The sequence below is a fragment of the Procambarus clarkii genome, chromosome 12 (genome assembly GCF_040958095.1).
Source record: "Procambarus clarkii isolate CNS0578487 chromosome 12, FALCON_Pclarkii_2.0, whole genome shotgun sequence".
NCBI lineage: Eukaryota > Metazoa > Arthropoda > Malacostraca > Decapoda > Cambaridae > Procambarus > Procambarus clarkii.
The window spans coordinates 33,304,641-33,317,608 of record NC_091161.1 but is presented as its reverse complement, the minus strand read 5'-3'; positions in this window follow the sequence as shown (position 1 = coordinate 33,317,608).

The window sequence follows — 12,968 nt, the reverse complement described above, 5'->3', positions numbered from 1 at the left end:
TCGGATGGTGGGGGTAAGCGAGTGAGGGCTTGCCATGGGCTTGGCTGCAGTGCCACCAAGTTTTGTGGAAAATGTGTGGAAGTATATGGAGTTAAACGTTTGTTTGAGTGCTGTAAGATTTCGACCAACAGGGATCGTACATTTTCGCTGGTATTATGTATTACTCATATGGGCCAATTGGCCTCTACAGTTGCCTTCATTCTTTCTTAAAAACATCTTGACTAATATATACAAACTCGCTTATTCATCGTTTGATTGACAGTCAAGTAGATTTTTTTTTTACATTACTGTGTGTTTTAATCGATTCAAACCAGTGTTTCTCAACATGGGCATATGACCCACATGGGGGCAAAAATAGAAATTGGGTTGTGTGATATTAGTGAGTGCCATTTCTCTTTGCTATATTTAACACGAGGGTGGCGATTGTGAAATTATTATAAAAGGTTGAGAACCATTGGTTTAAACATTAAATGTCATTGCTCAGTGACGAGCACAAGAGTGAAATTGTTATTATCGGACAGTCAGCTGTGGCGCTGGAAGCAAGTTTGTATTATTTTCGACTTGATTTTGCTAAGCCAGTAAACTCTAAAACTCAACTCCCCCCCCCCCCTCTCCCAACTAAAAAAATTCCTATGGTGGAATTACCCCTGAACTAAACAGTATATAAAAGTCGATAATTTACATATAAGACATACATGTAATAAACAACATATATGAAGTAACAGTACCATGTATTAATAGCATGGATTAAAATCACTTCAAGGTGATGTAGATAGGATTCTGAAATGATCAAAAGACCGGCAAATACAGTTTAATACTAACAAAAATAAGGTTATGAGGCAAGGTAATGATGATAGTTACAGGTTATCAGAGGGAAGGTGATGAGATTGCGAAAGGAATCTTGGTCATAATTAGTAGGAATTGAAAGACCAAAAATCTATGCATAATTTTTCGAAATAAGGCAAATAGGTCACTGGGAATATTTCTAGAAGTTTAAGCAATAAAACACCTGGTGGTTTTTCTTCAGCTGTATCTAGCTCGTTAGGCCTCATTCAGAATATGAAGTTGCTTTGGTTGCCATACTATAGAACGTGTAATGCGTAGAATGACAAAGTTAACACCACGAATTAGGAACTTTCCATGTGAAGATTAAAGCTTAATTTACATTATCTATAAAGGCATAGAGTTAGGAGTAGCATGATTGAAGTGAACAAGTTCAAGTACGTTTATTGAGACAATAAAATACATCTCAAAGGAATAGATTAGCTTACGCTATTTCTCCCCCCCCCCCCTCCCCTCCCCTCCCCACCCCAAATCCTCCAAGAGAACAAGTGGAAGAACGGGAATAACAAGAATAAGGTACAAAATGTCAATACTTAATATAATACGAAACAATGAATAAAACGTAGATGAGTTTAGATTTAGGAAAGACCTGGGTATATGCTAGTTTGGTAACAGGGTTGTTGTTTAGTGGAACGAATTTCCAAGTAACATAATAGATGTAGGATCCATTGATTCAAGGGTATGTTAGACATATATGAATGACTGTGTGAATATAAATAGAAGCTGCCGTGTGTGGGCCAATATCCTTGATGTTTGTTCTTGTGGATTGTTTTAGCGATCGTTTCAAATATGATTTCTACTGTTACTTAAGTTCTGCTGCTAGAAAGAAGAAGAATGGAAGAAGGTAATAATAGTATTCACGAAATAATGGAACGAAATTAGACCATTTTCGAACTAGAAAACATAATAAATTATGGTTTGTGAATTAAGTTGTAGATTAATGTTACAAATTCAGGGCAATGTTGGTTAACACTCAACGTGTCCACTCAAATAATGCATCCCATTTTAGCATCAAAATTCAAAACAGCAATTTAGTACATCATTTTATGTCCGTCGTGGCAACTCTAGAAAACGGGCTGATGTAACAGGCAAGCGAGTGAAGTGATTTAAGTGCATGTTAGTGTTTCTTTATTATTATTATTAAGTTCATTATAAGCAAACTGCAAAGACTGGATGTGATGATCAAAGGCTGGTTCAACTTCTATTTATTTTTAATTTATTATTATTTATTATTCTATGTACTAATAATAATTTATTGACCCCTTAAGCCACCCAACAGGTGGCACGGGCTTGAATAGCCCGTTAGACCAAATGATTGTTGTTTTTAGATTCAGGTACTCGGAACAAAAGTTCCAAATATCACGGTTATGGTAAGCCCGTAAGTGAAGGCTCTTTTAGCAGTTATCTGTATCAATAGCTGATACTGGAGATCTGGGGATGGGGTCCGTGGAAGTGCCAATCCAAGCAAATACCATAAGGCTGGTCAGACCGGTGAATTGATGAGGTATAAACGTTGCTCAAAGTAAAGTGCCACAGGAGTCAGCAGGGCTGGCCACAGGCAGCGTCGATGGAAGGATGTTCAGTCTGTATAGTGGTGGTTCTGGGTGCAGAGGCTGCATCTCTGCTCACGCTCAGTAAACTTCCTGGTGTAGTGGGAGTACTGGTAGCACTTGAAGCACTGCCGGAGCTCCGTGAAGCGTTCCATAGTCACTTGGGTGAGTAGTATGGCGATTCCTGCGCACTAAGTCCGTAGTCCGTGGCGTGGGTCACTGCAATGGCTGTGGTGATTGTTACCTTCAATGATGGTCTGCGGTTGACTTCGACGTTGGAGGTGGTCTTTACAGCTGCCGCTATCAACATCGGGGTCTGGTCGTTGATGTTGGCGAGGATGTCGTCGTTGTCGCCCTAGTCGATGATCCATGTGAACCATTCCTGGCGAATACGGTCCTGTCCACCAGGACCGTATTCTGTGGTGGCATGAGGTCCTATCGGGGTGGCATGAGGATGATGCCAGGGACTTGCAGGGCCGTCGTGGCGGTGGTAGTGAATATCTTCTCAAGGTCCGAATCAATGGAGATGAGCATGTGAAATATGGCGTGCCCTTTCATATGCAAGCATATGAAAGGGCACGCTCAATCGTAGGGATATTGAACTTACGAATTCCCAGTTGAAACTCACTAGGTGGATCAGCATTATGATAGCACAGTTCTTCTGACACAGATTGCTGTTCAGCCCTTATACGTCTCATTAATTTTTTCTTTCCATGGCTGCTGAATAACGGCATATACAGGATAGGTGATTGTCATATATGCACACTTCAGCTCGGATGAGATTCACACCAAGAATGATGACAAAGTCACCCATTCTACAACTCGAGCTGAAGAGACTACAATCCTACTCACTGCACCAGTATGGAGGCAGTCGTCTATGGGGTATGGGACGACCGACCACGTGGTAACAGACATGCACAGAAATAGATATATTAATAAGGAAGACAGTTGCTCACCTCGAGCTGAAGTCTTTTTTTTTTGGGGGGGGGGGGCTGAAGCAATGTGATGGCTACTCAGGGACGAGAATGGGCGAGGTCCAGTGAAGCTGGCCAATATGGGGGGGCTGGATAACCACGGTTCAGGGAGCGTCAATAACAGGTCTAGCTGCGATCAGGTACGGTTCTTCTCTGCCCCTCTCCATCTCCTCCGGGCGTGTGCGTGATGCACAGACACAAAACGCCAGGCGGCTGTTCACCAATCAGGAGCACCTAGCATGAGAGAGATTCCCGCTGGCGGGTACTTTGAATATGGTTCCCTCCACACTCCCCTAGTCCCTGTAAAGCAAGGGATGTATTAGGAACTTAATCAAAATTTATTATGTCCTTTTGTAAAGGACCCTCCACCGGGTTCACATTGATGAGTGGACTGGTATATATAGCAACAGAAGAGAACGTTTCCGGTTTTTACTAAAAAGAAAATGTACTGTGTTTTTTTTTTTTTGTTATTTATACGGTTATGGTTTATACACTGGTATATAAATGCTCATTTATCTCTTGAAAAACCAAAGCGGTGCTTAAATTATTAATATAATTATAATTAATTCCAGTATGTTGTGCAATTACTTCTTTTAACCCCACCACTTATACATGGATATTTGTGAGAACACTTTATATCTGAATACACTAAATTAAATGTCACTTTGCATTATTTACACTTTGTACATTCCCAATTGCATATTGTTTACTACTATACTGTTACGGAAAAGTGGATGAATAGAGCAGTGGTCAATCTGGCTGGTGGAATGCCAATAACATTAAATAAAAAAAAAGTAAAACAAAGTAAATAAAACTGCTTCAACTTCCAAATCTCTCTACATGGTGAAAATTGCGGGATAAAATCCAAAGAATGGAAAAACTCGAATATTAATATAACAAAAAATTACTTTAAACTTAACCCTTAAGCTGCTAAGGGGTCCTGAGGACATTTATACCCCTGTCCGCAAGAAAAAATATATATTTCTTTCGTCTTCTAAAAATGTTAGTTTGCATTCCCCGAACATAAGAAAAATATTAAAAATATTCGGTTGTACTTACCAATGATGAAATTGAGCCGACAAGTTCGCCGATGACGTCAGAGTGAACACTCAAGGGTGCTGCGTCAGGGAGCCGTCACTCACGGTGGCTCAGGAGGCCCAAGTGGCCGCGAATTTATTTTCGCGGCATTATTTACAGTATCTATAGCACATTTTACAATAATTTGTTTTGCTAGTATTGTTCCAATTTTTGTCACTAGACGTTGTATTATAATAAAACGGGTATAAACTCACTACACGCTCATATATTAGTCACAAGTATGCCCACCAAACTGGTGTAGTTTACAGGAAATATACAATGTATTTGTTTTTGTTTTCAATATAAACATTAAAATTAACTTGATATGTACATATATTTACAAAAATATTACACATTTAGTAGTCCTGGAGACAGTGATACTGTGCAAAACGGTCGATATGGCACAGAGGAACGGCACAGGCTTCGCACCATGTTAACACCAACTTACGTTTCTGTGGCCTCATTTCTGTGCTGTAACACACAACGCACCGACGCTGGCCTGCTGCACGCACTCCAGTTGGTGGTAATTTCTTGATTTGGTGTGTAGCGAGTTGTTGTTGTTATAGATTCAGCTACTCGGAGCAGGTTCCAAGTAGCACGGGCTATGGTGAGCCCGTAACTTACCTGGCACAGGAGCGGGGCAAGTAGCACGGGCTATGGTGAGCCCGTAGTGGGCTTACCTGGCACGGGAGTGGTGCCGTCTCTCTGTAGCGAGTAGATTCTCCCAATAATATACTCGCTCCAAATGCATTGTTAATATTCCTGTCAACCTTTGGAGATGAATGAGGTGAGGCGTTGCCCAGGCAACACGGTGAGGTATTGCCCGAGCATATAAGCAGCAGAATAGCAAACATTAACTAGTCTACTTTCAAGTGTGGTCTAGAACAGACATTCGCGAGATACCGTACCAACTCTGTGTGCTCAACTCTCACCATTGCTCGCCAAGGTATCACCTGCATACTTCTGTATACTGGACTAAATATATATATATATACTCATAGTGTCTGTGTTTATTGTCACCATACTTTACGTAACAATAGAACCGTTACATTGGTGACCCAGTGAGTGAAAAAGAACACTTAGTCGCAAACTAGATCTTCGTCATGGATTTATCTACCAGGTTTTCAGCATACAATGCAGATGAACCAGAATTTTGGTTCATGCAGATGGAGGCTATTTTTGACCACCACGAAATTACGACTGAGAAAACCCGATATGCCTGTACCCTGCCAACACTTCCATCGGAGGCGATGCACACTGCCTCCGCTGTCATCACCGCACCATCACCAGACACCAGGACGTACACCGCATTGAAGGCCGGTCTTCTACAGGCAGCGATGAAACGTTGAATTCAACAAAGGGATCAACTCCTCACTGACAAAAGATTAGCAGACAAAACACCAGCTCAGCTTCTGCGGCATATTCAGTATGTGATGCATACTGCAACTGGCCCAGCCCCCAGCGAGATTGTGAGAGCACTCTGGATACAACTCTGTCTAAAACACATTCAACCGGCCCTATTCAGTATGGCTGACGACACCCCATTAGCCCAGCTGGCTACACTGGCAGACAGGCTTCATACGACGTCTGATAACGCTACGTTTTCCCACCTCGGTGATACACAGCAGACTACAGACACCCAACAACTCGACGTCCTCCAGAACCGGCGTTTCTTCCGCCCAGGGAGGACGTACCAAGCGAATCCAGTATCAGGATCTAGGCGACAGCGAGAACAACGAGGAGAGCTTTGTTTTTACCACCAGAGGTTCAGGACACCAAGCCCACAACTGTAGGGCTCCTTGTTTCTGGTCAGGAAACTACTTCGGCGGGGACTGTTAACGGCCAGTAACCCCGCCATTTCAAACACTACACTGCTCTACATATCTGACATCATAACCAAACGCCGTTTCCTCGTTGACACAGGTGCATCAGCTAGTGTGTTGCCTCCCCCATTGGTCAAACCGAGCCGCACTCCTGGTTTGGACTTACGGGCTGCCAATGGTACGTCCGTCCGCGCATATGGGACCTGTACCCTGGTTCTCGATTTTGCTTCTCTGGGTCGCTTTACCTGGACTTTCCTCATAGCGGATGTGGAACAACCCATTCTTGGATGGGATTTCCTACAACACCATCGACTTATTGTGGATCCCGCAGGTGCAGTACTTCGAGCCTCACCTAGTACCTCTACACAAGTTAACATCGTCACCCCAGTCGCATCTACGGAACTTCAAGCACTCCTGGATGAATTCAAAGTTGTGACCCAACCCGCCAGCCCTCGACCAGAGGTGCAACATACGATTACGCATCACATTACTACAACGGGAGCACCTACCTTCGCCAGACCACGCCGCCTGGCACCGGAACGACTGGCGGTAGCACGTGCTGAATTCAATAAGCTACAGGAGGCAGGAATAATCCGCCCTTCGAACAGTCCATGGGCTTCACCTCTCCATATGGTCCCAAAAACAGCCCCAGGGGAATGGCGCCCTTGCGGAGACTACAGGACTCTCAACGTTCGTACTCTGCCGGATCGCTACCCAATACCACACATCCAGGATTTCTCACAGGGATTGAGCAACGCAACCGTTTTTTCGAAAATTGACCTTGTGCGGGCATTTCACCAGATCCCTGTGGAACCGGCAGACATTCCGAAAACAGCGATCACAACACCTTTTGGACTGTTTGAATTCGTCCGGATGCCTTTTGGTCTACGGAATGCAGCCCAGACATTCCTAACGCATTATCGACCAAGTAGTTAAGGAACTTCCTTTTTGCTACGCCTACATTGACGATCTGCTGGTGGCCAGTACATCACCTGTAGCAGAACATCTGCTACATTTCCGACTCCTTCCTCACCCGTCTGCTCAACTTCGGCTTGCAGCTCAACTCCGAGAAGTGTATTTTCCATGTTCCAGAGCTGGATTTCTTGGGACACAGTGTGTCAGTAGCAGGGGTCCAACCACTAGAGAAGAAAATCGAGGCAATCAAGGAATTCCCTGCGCCCATCCACTGCCAAAGAAGTTGCAAGAATTTCTTGGTATAGTGAATTTTTATCATCGATTCATCCCACATTGTTCGGACATCTTGCGACACTTATACGACCTCTTACGTGGTCGGAAACTCACGTCCCGTCTTCCGTTGGAGTGGACTCCCCAGGCAGAGACAGCATTCACCGACATAAAACGCAAGCTGGCGAAATTCACCTTACTCGCACACCCAGTGTCTGACGCTCCCACCAATCTATCTACCGACGCTTCAAACACAGCAATTGGTGCTGTACTACAACAGCTCATTGAAGGAGAATGGCGCCCAATTGCATTCTTTTCAGCGCGCCTGTCACGCACTGAAGAGAAGTACAGCACTTTTGATAGGGAACTGCTCGCCATCTACTCAGCCATACAACATTTCCGGCACTTTCTCGAGGGACGGAACTTCCACATCCTCACAGACCACAAACCTCTCACTTATGGCGGCCAAGGGTGATGCTCACTCTCCTCGAGTAGCCAACCACCTGGGATTTATTTCCCCAATTTACCTCGGATATCCGCCATGTCAAAGGAACTAATAATGTCACAGCCGATGCACTGTCTCGACCCACCATAAACCACGTCGTGACAAACCCAGCTCGGGTGGACTATTGTGTAATCAGTAAGGCCTAACGGGAAGACCCTGATCTGCAGCGATTACGAACATCTGACACAGCTCTCCGGTTCATCGAGATTCCCATGGAAGGTGGCGGAAGTATAATCTGTGACACCTCACGGACGGGAGCACTTAGGCCCTACATTCCTGCCCAGTTTCGCTGTAAAACATTCTCAGTATTTCACTCCCTAGCACACCCAGGAGTACGTGCTTCCCAGAAACTACTAACGGAGCGTGTTGTATGGCCAGGAATCAATGCCAATGTTTGACGATGGACTCGCTCATGCCTCCAGTGCCAGCGAGCGAAAACACATCGTCATACACGGATCCCTCTTCAACAGTTTCCGTTACCTTCTGACCGTTTCAAGGTGGTGCATGTAGACATCATTGGACCATTACCGTCGGCAAGAGGATATTCTTATCTACTCACCTGCATTGATCTATTCTCCAGATGGCCGGAAGCAATCCCATTAATCAACATCTCAGCTGAGTCAGTGGTCCATGCTTTCCTCTCTGGATGGGTCGCCCGTTTTGGCAGCCCCTCTGTCATCATCACCGACCAAGGACGACAGTTCGAATCACATCTATGGAAGGAACATATGGAATTCCTCGGCACCACACACAACCGAACCACAGCATACCACCCTGAGTCGAACGGAATGGTAGAACGCTTTCATAGACAACTAAAAGCTGCCCTAAGAGCTCAAGCACGCCCTGATGATTGGATCGACAACCTTCCATTAGTCTTGCTTGGCTTCCGTTCGGCCACGAAGGAGGGCAGTGGATTCTCGGCAGCAGACTTGGTATACGGATCTAGCCTGCGGCTTCCGGGCGAATTCTTAACCCCAACGCCACTTATCACACCCCCAGACCCCACCTTTGTCCAGAAATTACTGACGGCCATGACAAACATTCGGCCTACACCACCACGCCAATCGACAACTCGTGCTACACATGTGCCTCATGAGCTCCACACAACTGAACATGTGTTTGTAAGAGTCGACGCTGTTCGACGCCCTCTACAGTCACCTTATGAAGGACCATTTAAAGTGGTTTCTCGAACACCGAAGTTCTTCACCATTGAACGCCGAGGACAGCGGGTAAACATCTCCATCGATCGCCTTAAACCAGCACACTGTGACGCTGCCCCAGACATCCCTCCAGAGACACATCCCCCGACTACACAGTTCACTTTTCGACCACAGTTACCAGCAGCACCGCCACCTACGAACAACGGACGATCCTGTACGACCTCCCACCCTACAACCCCAGTTACCAGCCGCACCACAATCTGATCCTACGACGACGGATGATCCAGTGCGACCTCCTACCCTAAGACCCCAGTTAGATGACATCAGCGAAGAGGAGGAAGTTAACTTTGATGGTTATGTAACGCGAGCAGGGCGTACGATTCACCGACCAGCTAGGTTCCTTGATCAAGTATTTTTCCTTTCATCCCCTGGGAGGGGGAGTTCTATAGCGAGTAGATTATCCCAATAATATACTCGCTCCAAATGCATTCTTAATATTCCTGTCAACCTTTGGAGATGAATGAGGTGAGGCGTTGCCCGGGCAACACGGTGAGGTGTTGCCCGAGCATATAAGCAGCAGAATAGCAAACATTAACTAGTCTACTTTCAAGTGTGGTCTAGAGCAGACACTTGCGAGATACCGTACCAACTCTCAGTGCGCTCAACTCACACCATTGCTCGCCAAGGTATCACCTGCATACTTCTGTATACTGGACTAAATATATATATATATACTCTTAGTGTCTGTGTTTGTCACCATACTTTACGTAACAATAGAACCGTTACAGGTGTACCAGAAAGGCCTCCCTGTAGGCGAGCCTGGATGCTGAAGCATGGTTCAATATTGGGTTCCGAATGGGTCTTTGTATGCCAGGGGTGTCTTTGCCAAACTTACTTGGCAATTGTTTCTCAACTTGAAAACTAAACGAACGGAAATATGGTTTTCTACCTGTTTTCACAAGATACATGTTGCAACTGTTCAGCATTGTTACGTCAATAAGGTGGAAAATCATTTTCTTTGTCCATTTCACTGTTTTCCGTACACACACTACAGCACTCGCCATCATGTCAAACTTAGACTAAACGCATGTTGAGGTTGTAGTCCATCACACAATTTGGCTTATATATTATTTGCTTTGTTCTGTTCACCTTGCCACTGTCCACCATTGTACCAGGGTGCCCACCAAACACACACAGAAACTACGACGTTGGTACAACGTTCGAACAAGTTTTAACACCTAACCAGTTATAACAACTAATATAGCAAGTTGTAACAACGTTCTAATACGTCATAAACACGTTAAGCCAAGATGTAACAAGTTTATTACAAGTTGTAACAAGCGGAAAATAGACAGTTACGGTTTGTGTTTCCAGGGAATGGTGGTAAACATGTTCACTTCACGTCTGTCTTTCCACCGGACTGAAAGTATTGCACCACTTTTTCTTACCTCGCAATCACCTACTTGCATAGCAGTGTCACACAGGCATTTCCCTTCGTTTTGCCTTTACTGTGCCACACACTCCATTTTTATTATCAAGCAAGAATCTGGTTAGTATGGGACTGGTATAATAGTTATCCGTGTACAATATGTGACCCTTGTTCAGATATGGTGCAAGCAGTGCCTTCACCACACTACCCGAGAAGCCATGTTTTGGTCATTAACAGGAATGTCTACATATGTAGCCGAATACAGTATCATGTGTAACACCATTCCAGATTCAGTCACAGAGCACAAAGAATTTCAATCCAAATCGGTGGCATTTTGAGGGAATATATTGCTTGAAGGCAGCACTTCCTTTGAAAAGCACAAGGGATTCATCAATAACCAGCTCAGAAGCTGGTACTTGGTAATCTCTGAACTTTCCAGTCAGGTCATTTAGCACGTGCCTCACCCTCCAATGCCTATCATCCTTTCTCTCGTCTGTATTATTTGCAAAAAGAAGACACCGTAGGAGTAACAGAAAACGGTCTCGGGACACACATTTCCCGAACAATGGTGTTGGAACAGCGATGTCTTTGCTCCAATAATGGGATATTACGTGTTTCACACAATGTTTCATCAACATACAAATTGCGAAAAACACATACAGTTCACCTACAGTTGTCTCTTTCCAACGCTGTAATCGTGAAAATTCTGAGATCTCCTCACCTTCAATGAGATCAGCTGCAAGTCTGTTCGTTTCGTGAACAATGTTCCATGAGCGGCTCATCGAAATATGTAGTAAAGAAGTCCATTTCACTCATTTCGTCACGTGTATCAGGGGAAAAGATCTGTAATTCCCACATCTCTATTGTCAAAGTCGGGAATTTGTTGAACAAAATCATCACCACTCCACACAAATAAACCTGCTGTCTTCTGAGAGCCAATAGCTGCACCACGGCGAGGAATCAGAGGACCAGGAGCTGAAGCAGGTCTAGCAACAGTAGGGGCAGGAAGGGTCGACGTAGGGAAAAAGTATTGGAAGATGAGGGGATTTGTTCCTCATTGTCGCCATTTTGTTCCATGCAGCGGCGCTTAGCTGGGCAGGCAGCTGATGCGGCGAAGCTTGTACTGGCACTAGTAGACGTAGCAAAACTATTCTCCGATTCTACATCACTAAAACCAGAGAATGATTCCCCTGTTTCAGACTCGTCGATCATATATTCTTGCAATGGAACACTTGAACTATGTGCTTGGGCGCGAAGTGGTGTTGAATAGTAGTGGATGACTGTCGTGGCATCCACACCCTCGTGGCACCAACATGTTCACCCTCAATAGCCATGGTTTCTATATCCTCAGGCTGCGTATAGTCCTCGTCTATATCTGAGTCGTCAATGTCAGATTCGTCAACGTCTTTGAACAATTCATTGGCTATTTTGTCTTCGGTCAAAGATCGTGCCGCCCGGTGTGCTGAGCGAGGTCGGATGCTGCGTCATGAAGCGCTCGCAATAGTGTCTGGCCAATATCTAAGGCCTGGGAAACAAAGGAGGCCTTCACTAGATTTTTTTCCAAGATGGCGTCTGTTTTCAATCGCCACTGGCTACGGTATGCGTGACCCCTTTACACCGTGGGACATTCGAATTGTGCCTGTCGCCCTATGACATATATATACGCCATGCGCACGCTGGGACATGTTACTCATGGCGTATATATACGCCATGCACAGTTTAAGGGTTAAGGGGGCGGTAAACTTGATTTAAAATTTTGTTTAATGTCAACCAAACTTTTTTTTACTAGTTGTATATAAGGACGACTGCAACTGTTCTACGTTTCAGTATCGCACCCCAAATAGAAAGGGAGATGTGGTTTTTTTTTTCCAACGAATTTTACACTTTCAATATCCTCCTACCACAATATTCGAATGACGTCATTTCAATGACGCTCATATATTATATTAGCATATAATAAAGGATTTTTTTAAACTAAACATATTTTGTATAATCCTTTTTGCTAATACAAGTAGTCAAAGTTCCCCCCAAAATCATGCCAATATTTCACGATTGCAAATATTTATAAAATCAATATATGAACTTAGAAACAGTGTTTAATAAATATTGTAGAGACATCAACTTTACATATAAGGTGTAAATTTCATGTAAATTGACATAAATATGATAGAGGAGATGCAATTTTGTTACTTGAAAATAAATAAGATCAAACACACTGCCACCTGTGGTTGAAGTTGACTTCAACCAATTTCCTCCAAAATTTGCATCTTTAGATAGGCATACGTTCTGAAAGGTGTATAAGTTTCATGCAAATCGGCTGATAAAAAATATGAAAAAGAGAAAAATATATTTTTTTTCATAAGTAAATATTAAAATACATTATTATATGCTATTGTGATAGCTTGGTCATTGCATGATTTCA